The sequence below is a fragment of the Ovis aries genome, chromosome 12, assembly GCF_016772045.2.
Source record: "Ovis aries strain OAR_USU_Benz2616 breed Rambouillet chromosome 12, ARS-UI_Ramb_v3.0, whole genome shotgun sequence".
NCBI lineage: Eukaryota > Metazoa > Chordata > Mammalia > Artiodactyla > Bovidae > Ovis > Ovis aries.
Window position 1 is genome coordinate 19463527 of NC_056065.1, and position 12230 is coordinate 19475756.

At 41.3% G+C, this 12230-nt stretch overlaps 1 protein-coding gene across 7 annotated transcripts in view; it reads right to left on the reverse strand.

Annotated features, from left to right (window-relative positions):
• The window catches only part of ESRRG (estrogen related receptor gamma), a 695925-nt gene that overhangs the window by 325181 nt on the left and 358514 nt on the right, over positions 1–12230 (reverse strand). For 2 of the 7 annotated variants that reach the window (XM_060396025.1, XM_060396026.1), the window contains exon 2: positions 9707–9736. The exons of the other annotated variants lie outside the window; for them this stretch is intronic. The gene's annotated coding sequence lies outside the window, so the exon portion shown is untranslated. The remainder of the gene's footprint in view (positions 1–9706; positions 9737–12230) is intronic. 7 annotated transcript variants of the gene reach the window in all.

The following is a 12230-nucleotide window of genomic DNA, read 5'->3' on the forward strand; positions in this document are numbered from 1 at the left end:
AAAGTCTATTTAGGTCTTCCACCCTTTTTTTTTTTTTTTCATTTTTTGAGCACTCAAAGCCATGAATTAAGAGAAACATAAATCAAATCTACAACAAGGTATCATCTAATACCAGTCAGATAGGTCATCATCAAAAAATCTACAAACAATAAATCCTGGAGACAATGTGGAGAAAAGGGAACCCTCCTACACTGTTGGTGGAAATGTACAGATAAATTGATGCAGCCACTATGGAGAACAGTATGGAGGTTCCTTAACAAAACTAAAAATAGAATTACCACATGACCCAGCATATATCTGGAGAAAGCCATAATTCAAAAAGATACACATACCCCAGTGTTCACTGTAGCACTGTTTACAATAGCAGGCACATGGAAGCAACCTAGACGCCCATCAGCAGGGGAATGGATAAAGAGGATATGGTACATACATACAATGGAATATTATGCAGTCAAAAAAGAACAAGGCTGTGGCATTTTCAGAGATGTGGATGGACCTAGAGACTGTCATATAGAATGAAGTAAGTCAGGAAGAATAAAATAGGAAGAGTAAAACCGTTTATATGTGGAATCTAGAAAAATGGAACAGATGACTATTCACAAAGCAGAAACAGACACATAGATCTAGAGAATAAACTTATGGGGGAAGAGGAGAGGCAATGAATTGGGAGATTGGAACTGACATATATACACCTCTTGTTTATAATAGATGACTAATGAAACCCTACGATATAGCACAGGGAACTCAACTCAATCCTCTGTGGTGACCTGAATGGGAAGGAAACTAAAAAGGAAGGGATCTATGTAGACATATAACTGATTCACTCTGCTGTACAGCAGAGACTAACACAACATTGTAAAGGAGCTATACTCCAATGAAAACAAATTAAAAAAGAGAGAAAGAGAAAAGAGAGAGAGAGAAAAGAGAGAACATTCTGGTTGGAGGGACAGCATGAGCAAAAGCTGACAGGGGAGGGAGTGTGGGGGGAAGTTCTGCAGAACCACGAGCAAGGGAGATGGGGGAAGGGGGCGTCTGGGGAGCCAGGAAGGGCTGTCTCCTGAGAATCCATAAGCAACACGTGGTCACTAAGGGCAGGACTGTACCTTGGATAGAGAGACGTTTGCAAATGATTATTAAGTCGGCCAAAGGCAGACTCTTCCTGGGCAGAAGGAACGGATGCAGGACCGCCAGATAGGAGGCCTTTACTGAGTCTTAAGAGGAGGTGATGGGAGCTTGGCCTAAGACTGGGACAGTGTGGGAAGGACAAAGAGGGATACACATATACCTGCCTCATGGAGTTTCGTGAGGTCATGAGTTAATAAACACAAAGCATTTAAGCGAGTGCCTGCCTTATACTAACTGCTAATAATAATACTGCTTATATGATCTTGAATAGACATCTAAATGGGAATCAACCCCCTCACCAACAAAATGAAGAGGCTTGGCTATGTAATTTCCAAGATCTTCTCTAACCCTAAAGCGTTAATTATTCTTCGCTAGTTTAAGAGGACCGTCAGCTCTCATGTGTGCTGTTCCCAAGAGCTGACTCAGTAAATGTTACCTTCACTTGGTTACCCTATACCACTGCAATACCATCAGAGCCTTTTCAGAGAATTGACGACGGGCAAAAGGTAAATATGTAACTGATTTTTCATTCCTAAACATTTCACATTCTGTAGAATTGGTTATGCATTTCTACCCATTATACCATCACACTATCTTGTTATTTCTGCCAGGTCTAGAAAGTATTTCAGGAGTAAATCTACCCCAGCAAACTTTAAACACTCAGACATGACACCAACACCTGTGGAAGCCCAACTTAAATGTTAGATCTGATCCCTCAGGGTAGAGGGGGTCATTATAATCAGTGAATCAGTGAGGAATGGAAAGCACTAAATGGGTCTGACATCTTGCTAGGATTTATTGTCAGTACAAAGAACACAAGTCCCTGTCTTCAAGGAGCTTACAGTTTATCTCAGGGGGAAAGATTATACAATTATATGTCGTATAATCCAAATACAACATAAGATTATAGAAATTATGAATGGTTTCTCAATTCAGACTCTTTAGACAGTGGAAAGAATTCAGAGGAGAGGGAATAAAAGCCATATAATGATCAAAAAGAGTCAAGCGCATTGAGATATATTATCACAGTGAAGTTTTTACTTCAAAAACTTTGGAAAATCTCAACCAAAAGGATAAATGTATTCTATGAACCCTTGTCAAAGCTTACATCCTTCATACAAACTAGAAAAAAGAATATATAAGCATTCCAGATTCTTCTACTAAACTGGGTAAATTTATCTGTAATGATAACTGCAAATACCCCATTTGTCATTAATTTAGAATTATCACTGACATAGCCTGAGAAACTTGTGATATTCTTGAGAACCATGTGATATCCTCCTAAACCCACATTTATTTGTAAATAAAACTATCTTAATCTATTACACACAGGGAGGAGAAATCTCACTACCTTTCAAATAACATTACACTAAAACAAAGACAGGAAATAGAAGCTTCTAAAGGTGAGAAAAATAAACTAAAAATTCAGTTGTGATGTTAGCTAACATCACAAGTAAATTTAAGGTAATATAACAGATGATTTTGCTGAAAATTTAACACCTCTCAACACAGCTATCTGCCCAGTGGTCAGGAAATCAGTAACATCTTGTCAGCAATGCGCCAAGTACATCAATGACACAGATTCTAAAAACAACAAAAGCCGAGCTCGACCCTAGCCATCGGCTCACACGTTTTTCTCAACTGCCCTTTCCTGGCTCATTTCTAACACTGAGGAATTCGCAAATAGCACGAAGAACACAGGCTGGTAGGAAAAGCAGGGAAACAATGTAGATAATTTTGAAAGGCAAACAAGAAATATTTCAAACAACGCGGGGACATTTAAGAAACATCTTTTCAAACTTATAATTGATAAACTGGGGTGTGTGTAGGGGGAGCGGTTAAAACTCAGGAAAGTATCCCTTTAATAATGAATGATAAGTCATTATATACAGTATTCTATTTTAATAAGAAACATCATTTTCTCAAATTAAAACACCAAAGCAGGGGTCTTTAATTACTTTTGGGCCAGACGCTCCTTTGAGGATCTGATGAAAGTCAGACATTTTCCTCTGAAAACTACATGCTCTCACAAATTTGCTGCAGCCTTCAAATTTCAACATAATTTATGGACTCACATCTCTGCCCAACATCAAACCCATCCCTCTATGGGTTCCCCATTGTCTTGTAGGCTCACGTGTTAAAGGCTTATAAACCCCCAATTTTATGAACTATTGTGTATTGAAACATGCTTAAGACCTTGGAACAAGACTATGTGTATGCATAACTGGATTACTTTACATCTGGACATCTGCAACTAACACAACACTGTAAATCAACTCTTGTTATTCAGTCACTAAGTCGTGTCTGACTCTTTGCAACCCCATGGACTGAAGCATGACAAGCTTCCCTGTCCTCCACTATCTTCTGGAGTTTGCTCAGACCCACGTGCATTGAGTTAGTGATGCCATCCAGCCATCTCATTCTCTGTTGCCCCTTTCTCCTCCTGCCCTCAATCTTTCCCATCATCAGGGTCTTTTCCAGAGTTGTCTCTTCGAATCAGGTAGCTTAAGTATTGGAGCTTCAGCACCAGTCCTTCCAATGACTATTCAGGGTTGATTTCCTTTAGGACTGACTGATTTCATCTCCTTGCTGTCCAAGGGACTCTCAAGAGTCTTCTCGAGCACCACAATTTGAAAGCATCAACTCTTCAGCATTCAGCCTTCTATGGACTAGAAGGCTAGTCCAACTCCAACATTCCTACATGACTACTTGAAAAACCGTTGCTTTGACTATATGGGCTTTTGTCAGCAAAGTGATGTCTCTGCTTTTTAATATGCTGTCTAGGTTTGTCATAGCTTTTCTTCCAAGGAGTAAACTTCTTTTAATTTTGTGGCTATAGTCACTGTCTGCAGCAATTTTGGAGCCCAAGAAAAGAATATTTGTCACTGTTTCCACATTTTATCTATCTATTTGCCATGAGGTGATGGAACCAGATGTCATGATCTTTGTTTTTTGAATATTTAGTTTTAAGCCAGTTTTTTCACTCTCCTCTTTCACCTTTACCCAGAGGCTCTTTAGTTCCTCTTTGCTTTCTGTCACTAGAATAGTATCATCTGCATATCGGAAGCTGTTGATATTTCTCCTAGCAATCTTGATCCCAGCTTGGGATTCATCCTGTCTGGCATTTCACATTATGCACCCTACATAGAAATTAAGTACGCAGAGTGACAATATAAAGCCTCAATATACTCCTTTCCCAATTCTGACACAGTCTATTGTTCCATGTCCGGTTCTAACTTGTTTCTTGACCTGCACACAGATTTCTCAGGAGACAGGTAAGGTGGTCTGGTACTCAATCTCTTTAAGAATTTTCCACAGTTTGTTGTGATCCACATAGTCAAAGGTTTTAGTGTAGTCAACAAAGTCAAAATAGATATTTTTCTGGAATTCCCATGCTTTCTCTATGATGCTAGCAATTTGATCTCTGGTTCCTCTGCCCTTTTCTAAATCCAACTTGTACATTTGGAAATTCTTGATAACATAGTATTGAAGTCTAGCTTGAAGGATTTTGAGCATAATCTTGCTGGCATGTGAAATGAGCATAATTGTATGGTAGTTTGAACATTCTTTGGCATTGCCCTTTTTGGGGATTGGAATGAAAACTGACCCTTTCTAGTCCTGTGGCCACTGCTGAGTTTTCCATATTTGCTGACATACTGAGTGCAGCACTTCAACAGCATCATCTTTTAGGATTTGAAATAGCTCAGCTGGAATGCCATCATCTCCACCAGCTTTGTTTTGTAGCAATGCTTCCTAAGACCCACTTGACTTCACACTCCAAGATATCTGGCTCTAGGTGAGTGACCACACCATTGTGGTTATGTAGGTCATTAGACTTTTGGATAGCTCTTCTGTGTATTCTTGCCACCTCCTTTTCATCTCTTCTGCTTCTGTTAGGTCCTTGCTGTTTCTTTCCTTTATTGTGCCCATCTTTGCATGAAATGTTTCCTTGATATCTCTAATTTTCTTGAAGAGATCTCTAATCTTTCCCATCCTATTGTTTTGCTCTATTTGCACTGTTCACTTAAGAAGGCCCTCTTATCTCTCCCCACTAAAATCAACTACACTCCAATATAAAACTAAATTAAAAACTGAAAAAAACCCCACATATTTTTGAATAGAATACATATTCCAAAAAGCATTTCATTTTACTGATTGTGTGGTATACAATGCTATCCATTTAATTTCTTATCCATTCTTGGTCATCACCAATTCTTGGAACTCATTTCTCCCTGTTTGTTTTTCCATCTTGGTTCCCAGTCCATGCATTTTCAGCATTCTGTTGCTCAAAACTACTTTGCAGGAAGAAAGCGGAGAAAAAAATGTTTCAAAGGTGAGAGGAAAATCAGTCACTTGTGCTCTTGGCAGCCCTGGTCATTGGTTTAGTTGTTTATTTATTCAGTCAACAACTTGAGAGTCGACTATGTATCAGGAGGAGGGAGGCAGCAGGCTTGAAAAAGAGAAAGCTGCCCCCTCCCCAGTGCACCCCAAAATAGTTTAGTGTCCAGAGCAGCGGCTGGAGAAGTGGTTAGAGTAGGTGGATATATAACAAGGTGCCGTGAGGATACGAGGACACCCTCGAGGCAGGGTGTTTTCTGCTTGGAGACATGGAAAATTGAGCTGAATGGCGGTTAAAGAAGGTGTATTCAGGAAGAACAGGAAGGGCACGGAGACACAGAGGAAAACTAATGCACATCTTCTCTCAGGAATGGGGCGCCCAGGCAAGGAAGGTTGAGAACTGCAGTGTGGTTGGGACACTCTGGGCATTAATGGAAGGAACGCAGCAGCAGCAAGAAAGTGAAAAAGAAAGGGGGGGGTGGGGAGAATTAATTGAATTGTTACTTGCTGCTGATAATGCCAAAAGCTAGTTTAAAATATCCAATCAGAGTTGCAGTTTGATCTCTATTTCTGTTATGCAAATAAGATTATCTATATTATTTTTCTAGATTCCACATATATGCATTAACATGAACGAACATACCAACACCAAGGGGGAAAGGGGGTGGGTAGGATGAGTTGGGAGCTTGGGACTGACATGTATATGCTATTGATACTATGGATAAAACAGATAATTAACGAGAACCTAGTGTGTAGCTACAGAGAAGGCAATGGCAACCCACTCCAATACTCTTGCCTGGAAAATCCCATGGACAGAGGAGCCTGGAAGGCAGCAGTCCATGGGGTTGCCTCAAGTCGGACATGACTGAGCGACTTCACTTTCACTTTTCACTTTCAAGCACTGGAGAAGGAAATGGCAACCCACTCCAGTGTTCTTGCCTGAAGAATCCCAGGGACGGGGGAGCCTGGTGGGCTACCGTCTATGGGGTCGCACAGAGTCGGACATGACTGAAGCAACTTAGCTCAGGGAACCCTACTTGGTGCTCTGTGGTGACCTAAATGAGAAGGAAATCCAAAAGAGAGGGGATATATGTATACATAGAACTGATTTACTCTGCTCTACTGTAGCAACTAACCAAACACTGTATAGCAACTATACCCAAATAAAAACCAATTAAAAAAATAAAAATAGCACACAAAAAAGACAAAATTGTAGTTGGAAAAGAAACAGAAATTATGAGCAAAATTAAGTAACTATATTAGAACCAGCAGCCTAATTTGGGGAGCCCAATGCAAAATAAAAATGCGGGGCTGGTTCTTTGTTCAAAATTATGACTTATTTCAAGATGGTAATAGGAGACTATTAAGCCAAATATAGGGCCCTTCTGAGCATTGGACCCTATGTGACTACACAGGCTGTACATCCCTGAATCCGGCCCTGATGATATTAGAAGGAAATGTCAGACATTCACCATGATTCGTTATTAGCATGGATAAATGACTCACAGTTCCAAAAACGGTGGCTATCACACCAGGCTGGGAGCCTTAGAGTCACTTCATTTTCTCAGCAATTCTATGAGGCACAGATACCCCTCTTAGATACTAAGAGACAAAAGAGCAAAAGAGAAAAGTGATCTTATATATATCTTAAAGATATTCCCTCAGTGCCTTGAGCCATGCTGCACTATAGTGAGCACTCCATACTGACTTGTAACCAAGTGTTTTATTTCTTTGCTCTGAGTTCATCTTTGGCTGAGCCATGAAAGTCCAGACTCTCTGAAGTCAGCCAGAGGGTCTGTGTTTATAGCTGTGAGTGAAAGATAGAAATAGAAAGGACCGCCTTTCACTATTCCAGTTACATCAGTCCATGGAGTCTCAAAACATCTACCTCTAGCATGAATGTGAGATGGGAATGTGGGGGCAGCAAAATGCCAGCACTCTCAGAACTGTCCTTTTTTTTAAAAAAACACAGACACAGCTCTGAGCACAAATTCCTTAATTTCCAGGAGAAATTATGCATTCAGATAGCACATACACATTACAGGAATACTGAATCTATTTTATTTATTTATTTAAACGAAGGATAATTGCTACAATATTGTGTTGGTTTCTGTGGTACAACCTGAATCTGTCATAACTATGTAACTATATATATATATATGTGTGTATACATATATCCCCTTCCTCTTGAGCCCTCCCCCTGCTCAGCACAATCCCACCTTTCTAGGTTGTCACAGAGTATCAGGTTGGGCTCCCGGGGTCATATAGCAGTTTCCCACCAGCTATCTACTTCACACATGTTGTTTGTATATACCTAACAGAGGGCATGGCTACCCACCCCAGGATTCTTGCCTGGAGAATCCCATGGACAGAGGAGCCTGGCAGGCTATGGTTCATAGGGTCTCAAAGATTCGGACATGACTGAAGTGACTGAGCAGGCAGGCAGGCAGGCAGTGTATATATGTCAATGCTACTTTCTCAATTCGCCCCACCCGAAATCTATTTTAAAAGAAGTTATTAAATCTTCAGACCCTACAGTAATTTCTGATTTCTCCCAGCAAACCTCCAATTAAGAGTTTCATGAAACAAAGCCTTGCTAGAGGGTTCAGGTTCATCAGCGGGCTCACCCCTCCCCCTCCCTCCTAAGCCTCCCTCCAAAGCTTTGGAAGGACCTGAATCATCTATTGCCATCAATGAAATTCACTTTTTCAACTTAGGATGACAGTAAGAACGCCACGACCACAACAGACCATCAATTCAACAGTGAAAACCAAAGACTAAATATTTGCTAAAACTCCTTAGATTTTTATATCAACTTTTTAGCTTAATTGAACAGGTCATCTCTTGCACATTGGGGCAAGTGGGGGGCTGTGGATGGTGTATTCAGGGCTTTCTGTGGAGCCTCTGTCCTTTGGTCTTGGGAGGCCTCCACAACCCCTGTAGCTCAGTTCTGTGTGATTAATAGCTCTGCCAGGCATTCCTATTTAAAAACTATTCTTACTTTACATCTTTTTTTTCTTTTTTCCTCCTCTGTCCCTGATTTTCTCTGATCCTTATTTTTCTCCTCAGCAGAATTACCCACTGTCAGAATTTTCTCCCTACTTTCCCAAGCCTTGTCACTTATATTCCACAGTGTCTTGGTTTGGAGGAGCTTTTGTTCAGTAGCTAGCAGGCCTTATGCAAATCTCACTGGCCAAAAGGTTCAACAAGGTAAATCATCAGCTGGTACCTTTTCCCCCTTCTCACACCCCCTGCCCTACCCACCCCCCAATTCCAAATCCACATCCTGAGAAAGAAAGAAAGAAAAAAAGCAACCCACCAAAGGAGACACTACATCGCTGCAAGCAAAGCAGTAGTTTCTCTGTTCAGCTTGTACAGTGGATGTGTAAGTGGCATTTTCAAAATTATTCTGTCAGCCCCATGACAATTTAATTAATTTATTTTTTTATCCCGTGCCTCAACTCTGTTGTTTGGGTAGCAATGTCCTGTCAATATCTTACTCAGGTGTAGCAGGGACGGGTCTAACAGCCCTGGGCCGGCAGCCAAGCTCACCGGTGACTGACGCTCGCTTAACTGAGCAAAGATTTGCTCTGCGTGGAGTGGGGCTTGACTGTACAAGGACCAGTGGTGACAGCCGGGGTGCCGGCTGGAATCCTAACAAAGCTGCTTCCAACGTGTGCTCAGGAGAGCGGAACCAGCACTTAAACTGAATGTTAAGGGGCTTCAATCTTGGTGGTGGTTTTTTTTTTTTTTTTTGCTCCATCATTTACCGTCAGAATAAACCCTGGGATTTTACAGGGAAAACAGCACATTAGGGCACTTAAATCGCAAATCCTTGTACCTTTTTAAAAGGCTGTTGAAGATGTATTAACTTGTAGGAGCAGTCATTTAATTGCTTGCCTCTGCTACCCCACACACTATTTTTTTTTTTTTTTTAAATGACCAAATTAAACCTGCTGCACAAATTTGTGCTTTGAAGTTTCTGCCAAAGGATCATTCCTTTTAGGGCATGAGAAAAAGAACTGAAACGCTCTCCTTGGGTACCAATATCTGCAGCTTCCTTCCACCCCGTGACCCCCCACCTTCCCTGTCTCAGAAGTCTTCAGACAAAGAAGCAAATCATTGGCGTTTAAATGTTTCAAATTCATTTTCCAAGCCAGGTTCGAAAGTCACTGTCATAATTCCCTTTGGCATTTCAATGAAAGCCCGTAAGCATTTACAAACGGAGGAATGTTATACTTACAATTTGGGGATGTGTGATGCAGCCGTGTATCTTAAGAAAAAAAAAACAAACAACTTGTTATGTTTATAGGCTGTCCTTCCTGGTCAAAGACAACACCACTCTTGGTAAAGCTGAAGAAATTAGTGAGAAACAGGCAAGTCTTTTCCACACCGCGAACCCGTGAAAACTACTCTTTGCAAGGAGCCGTGGGAGCTGTTAGCAGAGTCTGCTGTTGTTTGAGACTTTGTCTCTTAGGTCAAATGCAGCCCAAAGCCAACAAGATGATTTACCATCTCACCGCTTTGAATCTGATGATATGCAACTGCCGGATGAAATATTTATACGAATTTCCCACTTCACCTATAAAAACCGTAGAGACACGCATAGGTACACAAACAACAGGCAGTCACGGTGCACATTTGTTTAGTTAGCTAGCAATTTTTAGAAGTTGTGTGTGGATAAGCTGATAGTGTCAGCGTGACAGAGGCAGTACATCTGGGTTGTTCAAGTGCTGGATGCCTTTTCCCTTGGAAAGGAGTCCTGTTCCATTGCATCAGACGCCCAGTAACATGATCTCATCAACCTATGTGAGCATCAGAGGTCCAGGCAGGTCACAAGTCAAATTCTCTCTGTTGCCAATTGAGATTGACATGTGCTGTTGTCTTAAAGATCACATGGTCCGATTTGGCCAAATGAGTGATCTCCGCGAAAAACCAAGGTACAGTTTGTCAAACTGAAAGGCATTTGCAGGCTCGAGTGTTAGGTTTCTACAGTAACAGTTGGCTGAATCTCTCTCTGCAGGTTAAAATATTGTTTTGTAATTGGGAAAAATTAAAATCTTCTTTTTCTTTAGGTCTTTGGTTTTGCTTTGGCTTTGTTTTGTTTCAGTCTGATTTTTAAAGGCACAGATGCCCAGACTACTACAAAGGGAGGCTGGTTGGACCTCCCTGGCAAGGACGGGACAGAAGAATGTCTGAGTCCTGTAGGAGAGAAGGCTCTTACACTCCATCTAACCCAAACCCGGTTAGCTGAGAAACAGTTCTTCATTCCTCTGTGGGACTTGGAACCTGGATGCTATAATTGAAAGCCAGTGTATTAAGCATAACACATCAAACCACTGTTAACACCCAGCCTCCCGCAAGGCAGCCTCCTAACAGCTCTGCTTTCTGCCTACAGTCTGTGCAAGCAAGTGGAACCGTCACATGCACTGCATGCTAAAGGCCGCAGCCTTTGTCTTCTCCAAGTTCTGTCTATTTCAGAGGCTAACATGCAGCAATTAGTCTAATTAATGTGAAACAATGAGCTGTGTTACCACTTATCAAATTGATTGTTCCCCTATCAAAACAAAACAGGCTGGCTTTTTGATGTAATTTCAAGAGATGATTTGAAATGTCATGTTGCTGGGAGCCAATTACCTTATGACTAGAGTCACGGTCAACAGAATACATAATTAGCATGAGTTTGGGAAGGCTGCTTACTGCTAGTATGTTAATTAACTGTCTTTTGTCATAAAACAAAAAGGTTGTACGGAAGGTTCTGAAATAGGTCTTTTTTATTTACATTTCCCTGCGCTTATCAACGTGAGGCATGACAATGCAAAAGAATAGAAAATTTGAATTCCCCTACTTCAGATGAATACTCAGCTTGCAAGGTCAGGGCCACGTGCAAACTGCAATGCCATCCACCTCGCTCCAGTTCTGCCCCAGTGTTATTATATTACTAGTGGATTTTAATTATCAGGTAAAACTCAAAAGTAAGAAATACCAAGTCCCACGAAATAAATCCCCTAACAGACTTCTTTGGAGGTTCGCTTGCATTTGCGCATCTTATGAGGACTGGACAGTGCTTGGCTGACCTCGGAATTCCACTCAGGTGTCATCTTTCTATTTCAATCTTGAAATTCGGAGAGAATAAACCTGTCATCAAATGATGTTATTGCCTTTGCCACACTGTGACAGAGAGGGGATGTATAACGGCCACCTGTGGGTTTGTAAAGGCATCCTATCCATGAGCTAGGACTCCAAAACTCATCTGCAGGTTCCTCTCATCTGGGGGAGCCTGGCAATTCCATCTTCTTGATTAAAGAACTGATTCTGTACTTCTCGAGCCTGAATGCATTCTGGAGGTAGCTATAATCAGTAACTGACAATGAACAATCAAGTTCACGGCAGCTCCGAGGCATCATGGTTTGACAGGCACGTGGGTCAACTAGCTTCTGGTATGGAGATCAAGTTCAAGTTCCCAGAATCCAAATACCATTGTCCCACTGCCGAAAGATGGCATTGTGTGACATGCAAAAGCAGGGGGTCCTCTCTTGAAGATCCCACAGTTTTTGATGAGAAATGTGCTCCCATCTTGTAAGGGTCTGCCAACTCTTTCCTTTGTTTTTTTTCTTGGGATTTGGTTCTAATCTTACAGTCCTATTAGAAGGATCCTCAGAGGGCAAAACAAAACAAAATACAAGACTTCCTTGGTGGTACAGTTGATAAGAAGCCACCTGCCAGTGCAGGGGACACAGGTAGTATCCTTGGGCCAGGAGGATCCC